At 41.7% G+C, this 17,424-nt stretch overlaps 1 long non-coding RNA gene across 1 annotated transcript; it reads left to right on the top strand.

The window, feature by feature from the left end:
* Positions 1–3,499: 3,499 nt before the first annotated feature.
* LOC310850000 lies at positions 3,500–17,424 on the top strand. Its single transcript, XR_014567185.1, has 2 exons — positions 3,500–16,122; positions 16,764–17,424. It is a non-coding gene; the product is annotated as an uncharacterized lncRNA (long non-coding RNA).

Below are 17,424 nucleotides of genomic sequence, written 5' to 3'. Positions count from 1 at the left end.
CTCTGGCTATCAGTGGCAGAGGTTATCTCCCACTTGCCATCCTAAAAGCATCCGACTAGCTAGAGTGTGAAACAGGATGCTGGAACAGGAAGACTTCTGGTCTGATCCTGCAGCGCTCTTTAAGTGCAGCACCTATCACCATAGGACAATTCGCTATCTAGTGTACTGAAAACCTACTCTATTTATATATTCATTTATTTATGTTTCATTTGGGGTTGCTTACGCAAAGCTGAAAGAGGAAATGCAATTCAAGCAAATTCCAGACTACAGTATTGGTACCTAAAAGGGCAACCAGCATTCTGCTGTTCAGATATTGAGTTCCATGTTACAGACTCATACAACTTTCCAACTATACGAACATTTCCTATAAGTAACCAAAAGATCTAGACATTGTATGTATAGAGATAAGCCAACATACTCAGCCCTGCCAAATTCTGCATACAATATCCACCGTAATATGGAATTTTGATTCCCACTTGAAAACAGTGGGCTATAAACGAGCAGTGCCTGAAATTAAGAGAAATATCCAGGTAGTACCAACACAATAATCTTGACTGTTCCAAGAGTAGGGACCTGTGGCATTTCAGATGTTGTTGGACTGCAACTCCCATCAGCCCAAAACAAAGTCAGGAACGATGTGAGTTTTAGTCCAACTGCGTCTCATCCCTGATCTTTCAAATAGCAGCAAAAACCAGATCAAATCCTTAAAATCCTTCAAGATTATAGTTCGCATTGCTGCAACGGAAAAGTCTGAATGCACACAGACACTTTTGAAAAACCAATAGATCCGATTGACAAGTTTTTGGTGGTTAGTGTTCTCTGAACTTCAGAATAAAACGTTCTGCTCAACAGTTGCATTTTAAGGAGAAACACACACAAAGGTTTCAAAAGGTGTCTGCCTGTGTTGGATTATTAATCAAATACATTAATACTTTTTTTTTTAAAAAAAGGATAGTAATAAGGCTTTCTTTAAGAAGACTTCATTCCAAATAACCTTTTAAAGGAGAACTCTCTGTAATTTGCCTTTGTTCCTGTGAACACATCACCAGCTTAATTTGGGGATTCATCTGCATGGCTTGTGCTCACATTGAGCAAAGCATGTACATTGTGGGCACGAAGATTAATATACTAAAGAAGGAAGAAATCACACGTACAGCGTTATGCTGGAACGGGCTCTTCTTTTAAGATGAACATAGTGGGCTAAAAATAAGGAAGGTGTCACCCAAACTGCTGTAGAATCTTTAAATGCAGTCTGAATGAAAGCCTACCAGGCATCAGCCTCAGCAAATCACTTGACCCACAAGACATGCTGCAGAAGACAGGATCAGGCAAGTTTGGCACCATGCCAAATCTCTTACCCTCTTATACAGGGCATATATATATATATATATATATATATATATATATATATATATATATTCCTAATTTTGCAAAGTCCGCTGCCGCAGAACCTCCAGAGATCCAGTGCCCACATAAAAACCAGCGAATGCTGTTAAGCAAACCCTGTTAAATAGGCTGGCTTTCTACCAATTCTGCATTCGCTCCCTTCTTAATGGATGCTACAGAACTTTGGTCTATTTTTGTAGAGCAGAAGGGATGGGCGGGGGGAGATAAGGGAAAGAAGATAGCATCCTTCTTGAAAGGATGCCATAGTATAGTCGTATTTTTCTTTCACTGGCCCCGTTGTGTCCACATGTTCAAACTGCCTCCATTTATCAGGGAGTTTTTACTTTCTGTTTCTCCGTACATTTCAAGTCCCTATTTCTGCCTTTTAAGGAATGCCTCAGTACAACTTTCACCAATACAGATTGCTTGAGGTGCTTCTTCTTGAGTCTAGCTCCTTCCTCTAGGTCTCTAGAAAGAGGAAGAGGGATGTGTGTTGCAGCTAATGTACATCTGTGTAGACCAGGATCAAGTCTTTTTCAATCCAAGGACTGTATTTCCTTATAGCAAATTTCCAGGGGGCTGCACACTAGTGGCGGGCAGAGCAATTAATTTGACCCTTACCTTTGTCCAGTAGGCTGTATTCCAGCCATGAAGAGTTAGATTTTTAAACACACACACTCCAACCAGGCTTGCATCGTCACCCTTCATGGACAAGGAAACATTCTAACCTGGCAAAACTATTTGAGAAGGGCAGAAAGCAGGGTCAACGAGGTGTGTGTGGCCTGGGGAAGAGTGCAGGGGGTCAGAAAGAGATCTAGAGGACTTCATGTAGCCCCCACCCCCAGGCCTGAGGTTCCTCATCATTGATGAAAAACCATATACCTGCACATTAAGGTGCCTATATTACAGTCTACCATTTGAGAGGGCAGCAAGGCTGATTCTGAACAGTAGACAATAAAAAATTACGTGGGGCCATTCTTTTTCCAAATCTTGAAACATAAAAATGCAACCCTTTGAAACAGTGGTGGGCAGGTTATTCTAAAAGAAATACAGAACCCTACAGAATGAAGAGACTCTTGACGGTCACTTAGTAAGTTTCCAAGCACAATTCAAAGTGTTGGTGCTGACCTTTAAAGCCCTAAACAGCCTTGGTCCAGTATACCTGAAGGAGCGTCTCCACCCCCATCGTTCTGCCCGGACGCTGAGGTCCAGCGCTGAGGGCCTTCTGGCAGTTCCCTCATTACAAGAAGCAAAGCTACAGGGAACCAGGCAGAGGGCCTTCTTGGTAGTGGCGCCCGCCCTCTGGAACACCCTCCCATCAGATGTTAAAGAGATAAACAATTCCTGACATTTAGAAGACATCTGAAGGCAGCCCTGTTCAGGGAAGTTTTTAATGTGTGACATCTTAGTGTATTTTTGGAATTGGGGAAGCCACCCAAAGTGGCTGGGGAAATCCAGCCAGATGGGCGGGTTACAAATAATAAATTATTATTATAATATTATATAGTTCAGCCCTTGGACAACATAGGAATCCTGCAGCCACCCAACTTCTGCTGAAGCATCTCCAGCAAAGGAGATCTTACCATCTCAAGACAGTCTCCATTCCACTGTCAAGCAGCTCTCACTGTATAGGAAGCATCTCCCAACCTGTAGCCAAAATCTGCCTCCATGCAATTTTCACCTGTTCTAGTCCTCCCCCCTGGAGCAACAGGGGGAATCTTCTCTGCTTTCTACATGGCAAATTTCTGATGAGTAATGGAGGAGTCACCTTCAGCCACAATCCTTGCTGGCTGCAAGGGTGTTATAATCACGTCTCCATTTTTATCTGTGAAAGGTTAAGGGATAGGGAAGCTGTGGCTCTTGGGATGAGGTCAGCAGTCCACAGCTCCCGTCTGCTACCATGGCCACAATCGGGAAAGATGGTGGGTCTATTCCAGAAACTGTGAAGCTGAAGGTTTTCCCCACTGCTGCATTAGAGGGCATAAGATTTTTCCTGTTTGCAGTTACACCAACATTTCAGCCGGCATGATGTGTTCCAAGGCCTGTTTTGTGCAAGACGATTTAAGGGAACCAAAGCGGAAAAAGAAATGATTTGGAAGTCAATGGCTTTTTTTTTTTTTGCTTTTTTTTTTGCAGCGTAAGGCTTTGAACTTCCTTGTCTAAGCAGGCAAAGTAAGGTTAGTTTGTGTGAAGTAGAAATCTTTGGAGAACAGCCCTTCTCCTCTGGAAAGCAGATGTCACTAGGCCAGTTTTCACCACACACTGAAAGATGTGCAGAGTCAATTTGCTATCTGGGGTACAGCAGTCTCAAGTCATGTAGGTTAACTCTCTTATAAGAGTCTGATGGGTAGGAAATGAGGATAAACCTAAATAGCTCAGTCGGTCAGACTGAGCATGGTGCTGATAATGCCAAGGTTGCAGGTTTGATCCCCCTATGGGACAGTTGCATATTCCTGCATTGCAGGGGGTTGGACTAGATGATCCTCAGGGTCCCTTCCAACTCTACAATTCCATGATGGAGATTCTATGATGAAGTACACCTTTGCCTGTACCCCATTCCCTTTCTGAGCAGCTATTATTTGGGGAACAGTTTGGCAAGTAGTGCATAGAAGCTTAACAGCCGTGTTAGCTGCCGTCTTTTAAGTACAAAGGACAACTTTATCAACAATGGTAGAATGCTCATCTTTAAACAGCCAATGGCTTTTCGCTTTTCCTCAACAAACGCTCCAATCCATGAACTGCAGGAATGCAGCTGAATGGCTGAAAAGGTAGCAAATCAACGACGTGAATCGATGTTATGAAAAGCCAAACTTACCTTCAGGAGACTAAGCGGCATTTAACTAGAACTGTGGTGCCATCTAGTGGGCCAAAGGGATTATGCAGCTGAATTACTAAGCAAATTCCCACCCCCTTTTAACTAATTCAGCTGGCCCAGCGATTCCCTTTGCACTTTAAACCAGCTTCAGTTTTCTCTTTTCTGTTACTACGTTTGATGCACTCCCACATACACCTTGTTATCTGTTTGTGTGTAAAGTTGGGTAGCTGGTTACAGCAGAGTAAAGCAAGAAGTCCAGTCTGCTATAAATTGTACCGAGGAAATATACACTTCCCCAGCAATATACACTTGTAACAAAAATGTGCTGTACAACCAGAGACCAATGATAAACTTATTACAACATCCTTCATATGCACTCTAAGTGTGTACATGCAGGCCTTACTGATGAAGCAGCGTCAACATAACCTTCCCTGGCCTGTATGTGGAACTACTCCGCTCCAAGTATGGAGGAGAAATAGGGACAGTTTGAATTTTCCACTCATTGTGACTTCCTATTATTCACCCCTGTTGACTAAAAACTACAGCAGTTGCCACTTTTGGCAACCTGCACAAAGCGTACAAGAAGACTGCAGCTGCAATGTTCAACTGTAGTTTGTTGTGTTTATTTATTCCACACTTTTTATCCTTTATTTATGAATAATCAAAAATTTAAAACAAAAACAACCTGCAGCTGAGTTCCAGGACAACCTGCAATAAATTTTAAGAACTTATTCTCTACTGCACTTTTTGTTGCTCCACATCTCAGGCAAATCTAGGTTTGGAACTTAAAAGGAGACCAACAGGTAATTGTGCCCTGTGCTTGGTGTAAATTGTGTTAACTGAAAATTTGTTTCACTTACCCATAGCCTTGTGAACAAGTTAGTATTCAATCCTCTACCAAAAGTGTTGTTGAAGGCATTTCTTCCAAACAAGCTCTCCTTTAAAAAACAAACAAACCTCTTCCTCTCCAGTATTTTATACCATTAACCAGCCTTTAAACACTGTTTAAACACACTCTGTTGCCCTACTCTTACAATAACCAAATCCATTCCCATTTTGCACTTCCACTTTAAATGAAAACAAATCAATTCATTCCCCTCTGAGGTTTTTAGGTGTTTGGTTATAGCTTTATAAAAACGCCAGCCATGTAAGAAACAGTACTGTATTTCAATAACCTTTCTTTAAATGGGACTCCAATTTTAAAAAAGAATCATCAGCATTGCAAAAAAGAAAGAAATATCTTTAACAGAAGACTGGAAATAATCATCCTGTTTCTCTGCAGTGCAGTGCCGACAAATATTCCTTGGAGGAAAAGCAAATTTAATTCCAATCTACCTTGAGCAAAATGGTACCGTTTTCATTTACCTTATTGGAAATTAAACTGTTTGGATAAGGGCTGCCACTCAAGTAGACGTTAAACTGAATGAGGCACCATTTCCATATACCTCTCCCTGTATGTGGAAAGAGACAGAAAGCTGTCCCACTCAAGTTTCTTGTGATGTAAGTGTTATTTATTATGTTTATTCATTCAACGCTCTTGAAGTAGTCTCTATGAAAACGAAAAAGGGGGGCGGAATCAAACTTGCTGCACAACTAATGCAGCATTGTGTGGACAAGCGGTTATGATAAAACATATGCAAAGCAATTGATGTGTTAATTAAACCAATGTGCATCAACTTGTTAAAAAAAGCTGTTTAAATAGACACTTTAAGCACACACAGCTGCTTTGCATCACTTTTGAGCCTCAGCTTTTATACAGAGCCTTAAGTAGCCTTTGTCCACTTCTGAGATGCCAAGTTGGGCCAATGATGAAATGAAACCCAAAATGTTAAGACCCACATCCTGAGCATACAAGCATCTGCCTGAAGGATTTTTATTTTCCTTTGTAGGGGGGCTTCCCATGGCACTAACAACAGAGCACCCCCTGCCCCCTCTCCTACACATCAGAGCATATCTCTGAGCAGCTGTCCCTGCATCCACCAGCCAGCCCCAAAAATGCAAGCAGAATTTTCTATCCTCCCATTGGTTAATAAGGGAATGCCAACAACAGAAAGCGTGACATGTATTTTTCACTTCTATCCTGTTCTTCCTCCAAGGGCTGAGTGTTTTATGTGCACCTTTTCCCAGTCTCCCACACCAAACTTATTGATCCCCAGCAACAGAACTGCATCGTGTATCCTTGTAAAGTTCTCTGAGGAGGAACAAGCAGACTCTCGGAAAAGACCACAACACACTCACTTCGGAAAAGTGTTTATTTAAGGAAAACAAGCCAATTACACAGAGTTAGGCAGGCAAATGAAACACAAAATATAAATTTCTTTCCCGCAGTTAATTCTTACTTCTTTGCTGGAGGTACTATACCCATCTTGCACTTTGCGGTAACTCCACAACCCAATTGGAAGATGTCGTATCTTTCAAGGCAATCTGTCCTATGTAATTTTTTTTTTTTTGCACCACCCATCCTTGTATTAAAATACCCTGTATTCTTCAAGATCTCTGCTTTCACTTCTTAAACAAGTGAGCCTAACGGCCTATGTTTAAAAGGGTGGTTAATACTCAGCAATGCCCAATTTTGAAGTGATTCAGAAATGGATACTTTTATTGCAACCAATTCTTATTTTCACAGAAGCCTTATTCAGGCATTGCTACCAACATATTACCATTGCAGTAGGAACAGCAGGCCTTCATTCACCCAGCCACCTACCTCTTAGGTGTAACACCACCCTCCACAGCACAGGACTGGGGGAAAGGGGGAGCAGGGAATGCACTGTCAGAAACCGGGAGCACCAACTCACCTACCTGGTCCATGTGATGGTAGCTGGGAGACTAAGAGCACCTGAACTGGCTAATGGTGTAAAACCTTCTCCAACTGTTCTAGGATGCACACCTCATTTTTCTGATGTGTGCCTTCAGAAAAATAGCATAGAATTTGTCTTTTGGGAGATTGAGGGTGGGTAGAAATTCATTATTACAATGCTGCCTATGAAACATGAGCACGTCAGGGAGAGAATCCTAGCCTAAGCTACGCAGGGGCCCCCAATATTCACATCCATGATGCTAGGCACCATTCAGTTGTGGGTAAATGATGTGATGCGCAAATTGTATTTGTACAAAGTGTGCATGTGAGCAGAGGCAACTGCTCTCCTCCTTGCTCTTGTCATTACTCACTTGGGGGAGCTGGCAGTGGGCGCCTGCCAAGCCTTGGCCAATACCCTATAATGTCTAACCTTGACACTAGATGCATACTCAAAAGCCAAGAATCAGGGTTGTCCCAGGTATGCATTTTGCGTTGGTTCTTTGGGGTCCTGCCAACACTTACTTTGCCTATTTGGGATGGGTGGTCTTCCACCCACCGAGAAGTCAACCCAGTAGCTAACTCACCCCTTTTGTCTTCCCAGGTCTGGGTGGTGTCATCATTCCAGAATCACAGGAATCATAGCAGCATAGAGTCCCCAAAGGGACCTTTCTGTCTTCCTCATTTGACACTTCTGAAATTTCAGGGTTTCACAGCATAAGCAAGACATTTTCATTATAGCTGCAATTATACAAACAAACCTGATCTGTGGTCTTTATTCAACTATACATGTCATTTTAAGGAAACAAGAGAGTTAACTACTTTTAATTTGTTACTTTAATTCTCCTAGTTATTTACTGATTGAATTCTAGCCGTTTTCCAGACAGGCTAGCAAAGTTGAAAACAGAACATTCATAATTTGAGTCCACATAAGAAATGGTGGCAATGGTGGGGGAATCCCAAAAGAAAAGAATATTTAAACCAGCTTCATAGTGGGCCAACTTCAGTGTATAAAATATGGGATTTTCCAAGTAATATCTTTAATGCTTCGCCATTAAAAAAATATTAGTAGTATTTTAAACAACAATGGAATGTTGCACTTTCTTTTCACATTAGTACGGTGTTAGTGAACTTATTTCCAAAGATCCTTCAGATGCTCAGGAAAACCTGAAATGTCTAACAAGGTTTGTTTTCCATATAGCCTCTACTTAAAATAAGTATGAAGTGCTATATTACACAATTACTGGGGCTTTTTTTAGAGGGGGGAGCCTCTCTTCAAGCCATACACGCTGCCCGTGTTTCGCGCATATTTGATCAGACAACATATAAAGCTATAAATGCTTGTTCTCTAGTATCTATCATGCCTATCTGATTACAAAAGAACATAGATACTAATTTTAGAAATGTGATGGTCTTGCTTTCCCCTATACAGGGGTACCTCTAGTTACGAACTTAATTCATTCCAGAGGTCTGTTCTTAACCTGAAACTGTTCCAGCACATGATTTCCATTCTCATCCTGGGCAAAGTTCTCAACTCGAGGTAACTCTTCCAGGTTAGTGGAGTTTGTAACCTGAAGCGTTTGTAAACTGAGGCATTTGTAACTCGAGGTACCACTGTAATGGAGTCAGTTGATTAGAGATTAGTTGCTACGGATATCACAGGCAAGTCTGTCAGCTGAGGTTTAAAAAAGTTAGTTGGAAGAGGTAAGTGGGTACACCATGTAGGGGGAAAGGAACCAATAGCAGACAATGCAGCTTCTGGCTTCTTTAAAGATAAATAAATCACAACCTTCAACTAGTTAAGCTTCCATGTTAGGTTTGCTCTTACTTTACTGATGAACTCTTTAGCCATTGTTCAGCACTGGACCATAAAGGTAAATGAAACAAGACACAGTAAGCCAAGCTGTGGATTAAGAAACTGGGTCAATCACTAAAAGTTAAGGAAGCACTTAAATCCCAATTGCACAAAGCAGTTATACGAAAGGCACCTGGCACATCTGGGACAATGTCCATAGGCAAAAAGAAAATGCAACCATTTAAAGTAGAACTGTTTTGACCAAGCTGTGCCTATTATTGTTTTTAAATCTGCAGCAAATGTTTATAATTTACATGGACTATAAAACAGACTTCAGGATATTCATCTTTCTTCTGGTACAACTATTCCCCTCCCTAAATATTGGGTGCTTTGTAGTTTCATCTTGCTCCAGTTTAAGTGGACAGCCAGCCAGCATACAGCAGAATGCTCAATAATAGTTATTTATATGACCTGCTACCAGTTGTTTGTTGGTTTATTTGCTCAGTACAAGAACAGTCTATAATAAGCATGGAATAGGCTCACTAGTCATGTTGTAAGCTGCCTTGAGAATCTTCTGAATTATCAAGGCATAAGTATCTTTTTAAATAAGCAAAAGCAGCTCTTCTGATTGGCTCTAAAGCACATGGGTTGTGATGCAACCAAATCCATCCATTTCAGAACCCATTCATATGTGCCAAGTCCTGGGGCCCTGGGTGCCCAAGCACCCACAAAATTCCCCACGAAGGGGCCGGGTACCCTCAAATTTTGGTGCCAGGGCCATGCACACTGCATGGCACCCACGGCCAGGTTGACACTCCTGCAAGCATACCTCTGGTTGCCTTTTGTTCTTTGGTTTTACATACCTTTCTGCCACATTGAAAGCTGGTTAGCTGACTCCTGATTTTCTGCCTTAGGGAGTCAGATCCAGCCCTTGAGCAAGTGAGAGAAGTCTGTTGGCTCCAATAGAGCAGCCTCTGGCAAAGTCTCCAAGTTCTTCCTTCCTTTATAAGCAACTAACATCTCATGGTAGCAAGTTACGAAATTATGCAGTATGTGAAAGAATACCTTCTTTTGTCAGTCCAGAGGCTACTGCCAATCAACTTCATTGAATGAGCCTTGAGTTCTTATATTGAAAACTTATCTCATAATTGTATAGCTTCTTATTGTACCCGTCATTCCGCCCCCCAACCAAAAAAAGCTGTAAATGAAGTTTGCCTTTTCTCATAGCGAAAGTGATCTGAACCCTTAGGCTGCAATTCTGTACCAATTTATCTGTGAGCAATCCCCGTTGAACTAGCGTGACTTACTCCCAAGTCGCATAAAGTTACCTCTGCCCGTTTTGCAACATTAAATGGGTACGCCTGGGCTTTCTATTCCAAGTATAGCCTCACCATATATTTATACAGCAGCATTATACTTGTCATGTTATTTCCAATCCCCTTCCAAACATGAGGATGGTTTTGAGCGAGTTCTCCATCGCAACCTCAAGATCTCCCTTCTTGATAGTCACAGCCACTTTCATTTATATTCAGAGCTACTCAGGATTTTAAAAACCGAATATGCAACACTTTGCACTTACCTGCGGTTTTGTTGCCCATTCAACCACTGGAAGAAAGCTATTTACAGCATGTATGGGAAACCTGTGGCCTTCCAGCTGTTGTTGGACTACAACTCCCATCATCCTTGACCATTGGGCTACACTGGCTGGGGCTGATGGGAATTTCAGCAATATCTGGAGGGCCACATGTTCCTTACCCCTGCTTTACAGGTTGCTTGAACTGAAATACTTCCAGGGAGAAGGGCATGAGCCTCTTTAAAGGAACGATTCATTCATGCTAAGTGAAAGCTTGCTACTGAATGTGGGAATCTGAAATACGTTTGAACCAGTGTCCACTGTACTAGTTCATGACCCTACAATGGGTACCTGTTATATTCTGATTGTTTATTTCTCCTTATCCTGGTGCTATTCTCATGTGCTTATTCTTCCAGGATTGAGATGCTCATTGCAATTTTTTATTTAGAGCTTAAGCTGCTTGCTGAATTTTATGTTCTTAACAATGAATATATAAATTTCATTAATAATGTAAGCTGCCTGTACCATCTTCATATGTGGGCTTGAGCTCTTTGTGGAGAGTACAAAAATAGGGATTTTGCATTCACCCCTTCTCTCCCCCCTTCCAGTAATACAGATGGCAGGATAAGTATATTATTATTAAGGGAGGGAGAACAGCTCTTACCTTAGAGGCTCAGGAGGACAGACGTTCTAGGACGCTGGTTTAGATTAAATTACTTACTTTTGCATTGGGGGGGGGGAGAAACCTTAGGTGCACCTTCAAATCAATGACAGGACCTGGAATTAAATGCAGATGCACCAGCATTTGCTAGTATGTTGAGGTCTTTGTCCTTAATTTCTTTTTTTAATAATCTAAGTCCTGAACACAGGGCACCTCACATGCAAAAAATATTACTAGCTCATTTTTTATTTTCCACAACAATGTAACTGAGCTAAGAGTGGATTACTTTGGCCAGACTCCAATAAGCAGTAAAGCCAGTGGCCTAAGCTGAAAAGGTTCCAATTTTCCTCAAACAGCAGCTTTCCATGCCTTGTGGCAAACTGCTTTTGAAACTTACTGAAGAAATAAAAAAATTCCACCAGAATACTGCAAGCACACTGCATGAGCCAAACTCTTTAAATTGCAGTCAGAGTTTTAACGGTACTAACAGAACAGCCCTGCTGTAAAATGTAGCTCTTCCAGATGTCAAATATTTGGGGGAAATATACCTAATGGAGAAACAGGAAGCAATAATGATTATTTACTTCAACCATTAACCATAAAATGCTCATAAATTCCAGGCTGATGCTTGAACATACGAAGAGCACATGAAGTCACCTTCTACAATGTTACGACCACTGAGCTAGCACGCTCAGTAGTTCACAGGGAACCTTTGGCTCTCAGCTGTTGGTGGACTAAAACTCCCATCATCCCTGACTCCTGGCTATGTTTGCTGGGCTGATGGGAGATGTAATCCCAAGAGTGTGTGGGCAGGGAGGGCAAATCTTTCCCACTACTAGTCTAAACTGACTGAGTCACAGGTGTGTGCATGTGTGAGTGCACTTTTCAGTCTCACAGATCCTTTTGGCTAGGGACAAGAACACGAGAAGAGCCACTGGCACACCTAGTCCAGTGTCCTGTTCTCATAGTGGCCAACCAGATGTCTGTGGGAAGCCCACAAGGAGGACCTGAGCACAAGAACACTCTCCCTTCCTGCGGTTTCCAGCTACTCCTGTGACCTCCAGATAAAAGGGATTAGAGAACTTCTTCGTGGAAAACAAGTGCTCTACCGCAAAGATACCGGGACTTTGTGGCACAAATTGGGAAATTTTTTCCAGCCAGCATCATGACTTAAGATTAGTACTGCTAGCTACTGAACGACAAGAAATTGGATTTCACTTAGCAGTAGGTTCAACAGAGGCAAGTCATTGAGAATACTTGTCAATCTAGCATATATTTAGCAAAAAGTATTGATTCATTTGGTGTCTGAATAACTGGCGCTTTTCTTCTTTTTAATTGGATTGTAATTTGGTAATGTGGATTTATTGTATTGAAAATTAATAAAAACTATTATACAAACAAAAAGTATTCCATTGGTATTTCAAAACATTAGAATCCAAAAGGCCTCAGTGTAGTTCTTGACAGCTGGGCAAAGTGTATGATATGCATTCATTAAATGCTTTTGCATCCTGGAAAAAAGGCTATCTCTATCTAGAACACATGACCCTGGGCAGTGGGAGTATAACCCCTTGTTGTTCCAGGAGGCTTTCTGAACATCAACCGGGGAATAGACAGTACTGGGCTAAATGGACCAAAGGACTGACTGTGCAAAATAACTTCATACTCTCTTACTTTGAATACCAGCCTTGAGTTATGAAAAGACTGCAAGGAAGAGAAGTTTGGCATCTAGCCAGAACTAGGCTAACATTCCCAAAAGGATTCCTTCAAACAAAGTCCAGCCAAAGTTAAATCTGCCCGGGTTCTGTTGACAGAATATTTGTCCCCAGAGCTCATCCACTTGTCTCACCACTTCCCTCCAGGAATACTCATTCTTTAGAACTGATTTGATGTTTGCTCCGATTTAGCACTAGAGAGCAGGCTTCCCTTGGGAAAGTGGTGGGACAAACAGAAAACCACTTGGACTCGTGGTTTCTAGGCACGGGGAGCATGCAAAAGTGTGGATAAACCCTCAGTCTAAAAGATTCAGTCCAAGGAAAATGGTACCTTTTATATGTACAGCAATTCTCCCCATTTAAACCCACGTTCCAATTCAGTACGAAGCCTTTATGGTGGCTTTTTATTTAATTTTTACCTTTCGATTTCCAGTACACACATGCCTTTGCTCTGTGATCTCTTCCTCTTGAAAACTGACAGCACCTTTGACCAGCTGGACACCAGGAGTTACGATGTTCTCTGCAAGTTCTTCAGCAGCTGAAACTTGTTCTACAAACATATCTCAATTGACAAAAACTAGTTGTTACTAGAAAGCGTTCCATGTAATGTAGCTATACCAGTGGAATTCAACATTTGATGGATGGATCAGCTCCAGCAAAGTTGTATTTAACAAGGAGGAAAAGACTTGTCACTGGATACTAAAAAATAAAATGTGAAGGCAATGCTCTAAACAACCCTATAAATTTAGCAAGGTTTTGTCAAGAAAATTGGTTCAAATAATTCTACTAAAAGTTGACATACTGTGCAATTAGGAATACAAGCCAACCAGAGCTTTTGCATATTTTTATGGAAGCAGGGCCATTTCCAAAAAGATCTGCCGCAGTCCACTGCAAAGATGTTCCTCTTCTCAGCTAACCAAACTTCCACTCTGCTCCTGTATTCAGGACTGTGTAGCTCACAAACACGCCCCTTTAAATGCAGTTACCCACATCAGAGTCTTTATGAAAATCTTACTCCCCTCCCCCGCCCCTTTTATTTCATTAATATTTGGCTGTTTTATTAACTGTTTAGAAATGAGGAGCTATCTATGTGCAATTTATACATAAATACACACAACACTTATCAGCACACACATTTTCAGCCACTTATCTCCACTGAAAGAGTTTATGATTTCAGTTAAAACCTTTTTTTTCTTGTTAAAGCTTAAGGAAAAATGTTACAAAATACCATTCAACGGTTTCTTACCCCACCTGATTAAATGGATTATATATAGAGAGAAAGAGAGAGAGGAATTGTGGTATGTGGTGGTGATCTTTCTGGCAGCTCCTCCTGATCTACTGTTTGTTATGCTTGGTTATAAGATTAGTACTGGAATATCATCATTAAAACAGAATGCTTTAATTACTGCAAAAATACTGGTGTCAAGCCAACAATGTACGGAACCCACCTGCTCTGAAGCACTGGTTAGCTACGATATTGTAAAACTACAGAAGTGGCAAAGATAAGTAGTTACATTTGAGAGAAAGTGAGGGGGGGGACAAGAAGATTGAAGCATTCCAAAGAGCAAAGTCACCCTGCAATTTTATGTGAAATTTGGATATTACTTGTATAGAACTTTTGGATTTCACTGATAGGCATCCCCCCACTTACAAGTGATTTTCTCACGCACAACCATGTATATGCACAACACCAGGAAATAATTCATTAATTCAATTCATACCTGGAAATGGCGGGAGTGAGAAGAGTCCTCATGGTTTGCAAGGAGACCCACTCCGAAGCCCAAAGAAGATGTCAGTGAAGGCGGAGGAAGACCCAAAGAGACCGGAGGTGCAGCAGGAGGTGCAGCTGACACACGAGGTAGCACAGCAGCCCTTTTACCGCACGCCCTCCAGCCTCCTGCCGGCCCCGGCAACTATATCTAGTTGTAGATATTTTTGGATACAGTATTTTGGAATGGATTGAAGACAGGGAGTTTAGAGGGCACTCCCCACTTTACGTGATTTCACTTATGCACGCAGGGGGCCTGGAACATAACCCCCGTGTAAGTCACCTGTACTTGCATATTTGTTTCCATTAAAAACAACAACTTTTGTTCAGGGTGAGAGCTAGTCTTAGTCCAGACCTCTCCAATGAGATCCCCTTCAGTCAGCTGGGTTCAAATTCCCACCAACCTAAGCCAGCATGGCAAACAGCCACAGGTGATGGGAATTGTAGTCCAAGAATAAATGGAGAGTGCCACTTTGGTAAATCCTGCCTTGGTCTAAAGTATGTGGGAACTCTTGGAATCATAGAATTGTAGAGCTGGAAGGGATCCCGAGGATCATCTAGTCTAACCCCCTGCAGTGCAGAAATCTCAACTAAATAATATACGCAGGTGGCCATCCAACCTCTGCTTAAAAACCTCCAAGGAAGGAGAGTCCACCACCTCTCACTGGAATATATGCCACTATTGAATGAGAATTTGTAGTAGTTCTGAAGGGCCCTTGAAGATTCCCAGGAAGAGTGTGGTACAAGACATTTAAGGAGAGAAAAACTTGGTTTGGCTATATCCTAAGCAATTTTCTTAGCAGAAAAACTAGATCCTTTCTGTCCAATTTAGAAGTTCTTTGCCAATGACTAGAAAGAAGGTATTTCGTTTATACACACTCCTCTAAAATTTAGTACAGCTAGAAGAACCCAGGAACTCCAGGATTAAGCAGAAATCTAGGTAAAATCCCCTTTACACTGAGAAATCGCAAACATATAGTAGAAATTGGGGAACCTAGGAAGGCAAGGATGAAATAGGTTCAAGCTGGTAGGGGGGAAAATGGTTAACTGTGCCAAAACAAAGGAAGGCAAAGAAAATTTATTGGCATGTTTAGATAATTCATTTAAGGTTTTATGAAGTAAGCTAAAATGAAGTAGTCAAGAGAATATGTGATTGTTAAACACTCTACAGCAAAACTTCAGTTTATCTGAATTCAAAAACAGCTTGTTAATGTGGAGGTTGCTTCTCTTTTTAAGCCGACCTGTGTCATGTTCAAAACACAGCTCCTTGAAAGCATGAGTTGCCAAAAGAGAAGGTGGTGATTGAGATAAGAGCATTGATATGAACTCCGGTATAAAACTTCTCTCTTTGCATCCAACCCTCTGGGAAACATCCTGTTCCCCATTTCTGGCTGCTAGAAATCTGGCCATTTCCGCCCCAAACTGAATTAGCATTCTAGATTTAACTGTGGCAGCCTTCCCTCATCTAGCATCCTCCATATGTTTTGGGACTACAACTCCCATCATCCCCACAAAGCACAACCGTACAGATCACAGCTGATGGCAGCTATAGTACAAAACAACTGGAGGGTACCAGACTGGGGAAGAATGAACTACGGCAATGCTGTAAAGCACGGGTGTCAAATACAAGGCCCGCGGGCCGAATCCGGCCCGCCAGACCTCGTCATGTGGCCCGTGTAGCTGCCGCCGGCCGCCGGCCTTCACCCTTTATTCTCGCTTTTTTTTTTTTGACACAAGAAAGCCGCCACTTCAGCGCATGTGCGGCAGCCTACAAGCCAGAGAACGTCTGCCCTCTAGCGGCACCGGCCGTTCTACACAGGAAACCTCCACTTTACATGCATTCAGGAAACCTCCACTTGTTTTTATATTGAGCTCATGCCATCCTGTGATGTGACAGATCCAATGGCTGCCTGAACCCTTCTCTCCTGTACTGTAAGTACATATGATGTATGTGGGCGGGGGAGGGGGGTCTGCTTATTAGGGGGGGGGGTCTGCTTATTATTCTGCTTAAAAGTCTGAGCGGTAAACTTTGGATATACTGACCACTTCTGTGTCACTTTACAGTGGTATAGGGACCATAAACTACAATCAAATAACCCAAAAATGTCACAGTAATAATTGAATGCAGTGACAATAATTTATGATAATAAAGAGTGGACACATAGTCCTACAGATACAACTGGCCCTTTGAGGGTGACCAAACTGCTGATGCGGCCCCCGATGAATTTGAGTTTGACACCCCTGCTGTAAAGGGTCAAGTTTCCACTAAAGTCTGGTGATGAAACCACAATTCTTCTTAGGGAAGCGAGAGATCCTTCTTCCTAACCAAAAACTTGGCTCCAATAGGTCTGCAGGCACTGAGAAAGTTTGTCATTCTTGTTACCTTGAAATCAGATTATATTTTCATCAAACCAATCGAAAGAGCTAGTTGAGAGTGTCCAGGGACTTGTGTGTACCCAGATGTTATTTATTTATTTTTAAGAGCACACTACAATGCCATATCACAAACTGCTTTTGAATTTTTCCCATTTTTCAAAAAACGAAAAGAAAGATGGTTTGCCAGTTTCATTCCCAAACAGGAAATTATGGGAGGTACTGCCTACTCAACATTAATAAAATGTTAAAATGAAATGTGTCAAAAACCTTGAACATGTTTCCATCAGATAAGCAAGGTATCATGTGCAGAGACTTTATTTTGCACTCTTTAGCAGCAGAAGGAACAGCCACCCAGAAAGGCCCATCAAATTCTAGTACAGTCATGTGGTTTGAAAATCTCTTGAGTCACTTAAATGGGGAGAACTCGTTTCGTAAGAAACAAATATAAGACTGCTGGGTTTGTTGAAAGTGTTTTTATTGGACTGATACGTCTGGGTTCTGGAAGTTAATTTTCTTATTTAATTTTTAATGTAACTATACAAGT

The sequence above is a fragment of the Podarcis gaigeae genome (assembly GCF_964106915.1).
Source record: "Podarcis gaigeae genome assembly, chromosome: 8".
Classification (NCBI taxonomy): domain Eukaryota; kingdom Metazoa; phylum Chordata; class Lepidosauria; order Squamata; family Lacertidae; genus Podarcis; species Podarcis gaigeae.
This window is presented reverse-complemented; position numbering and strand designations above follow the sequence as displayed.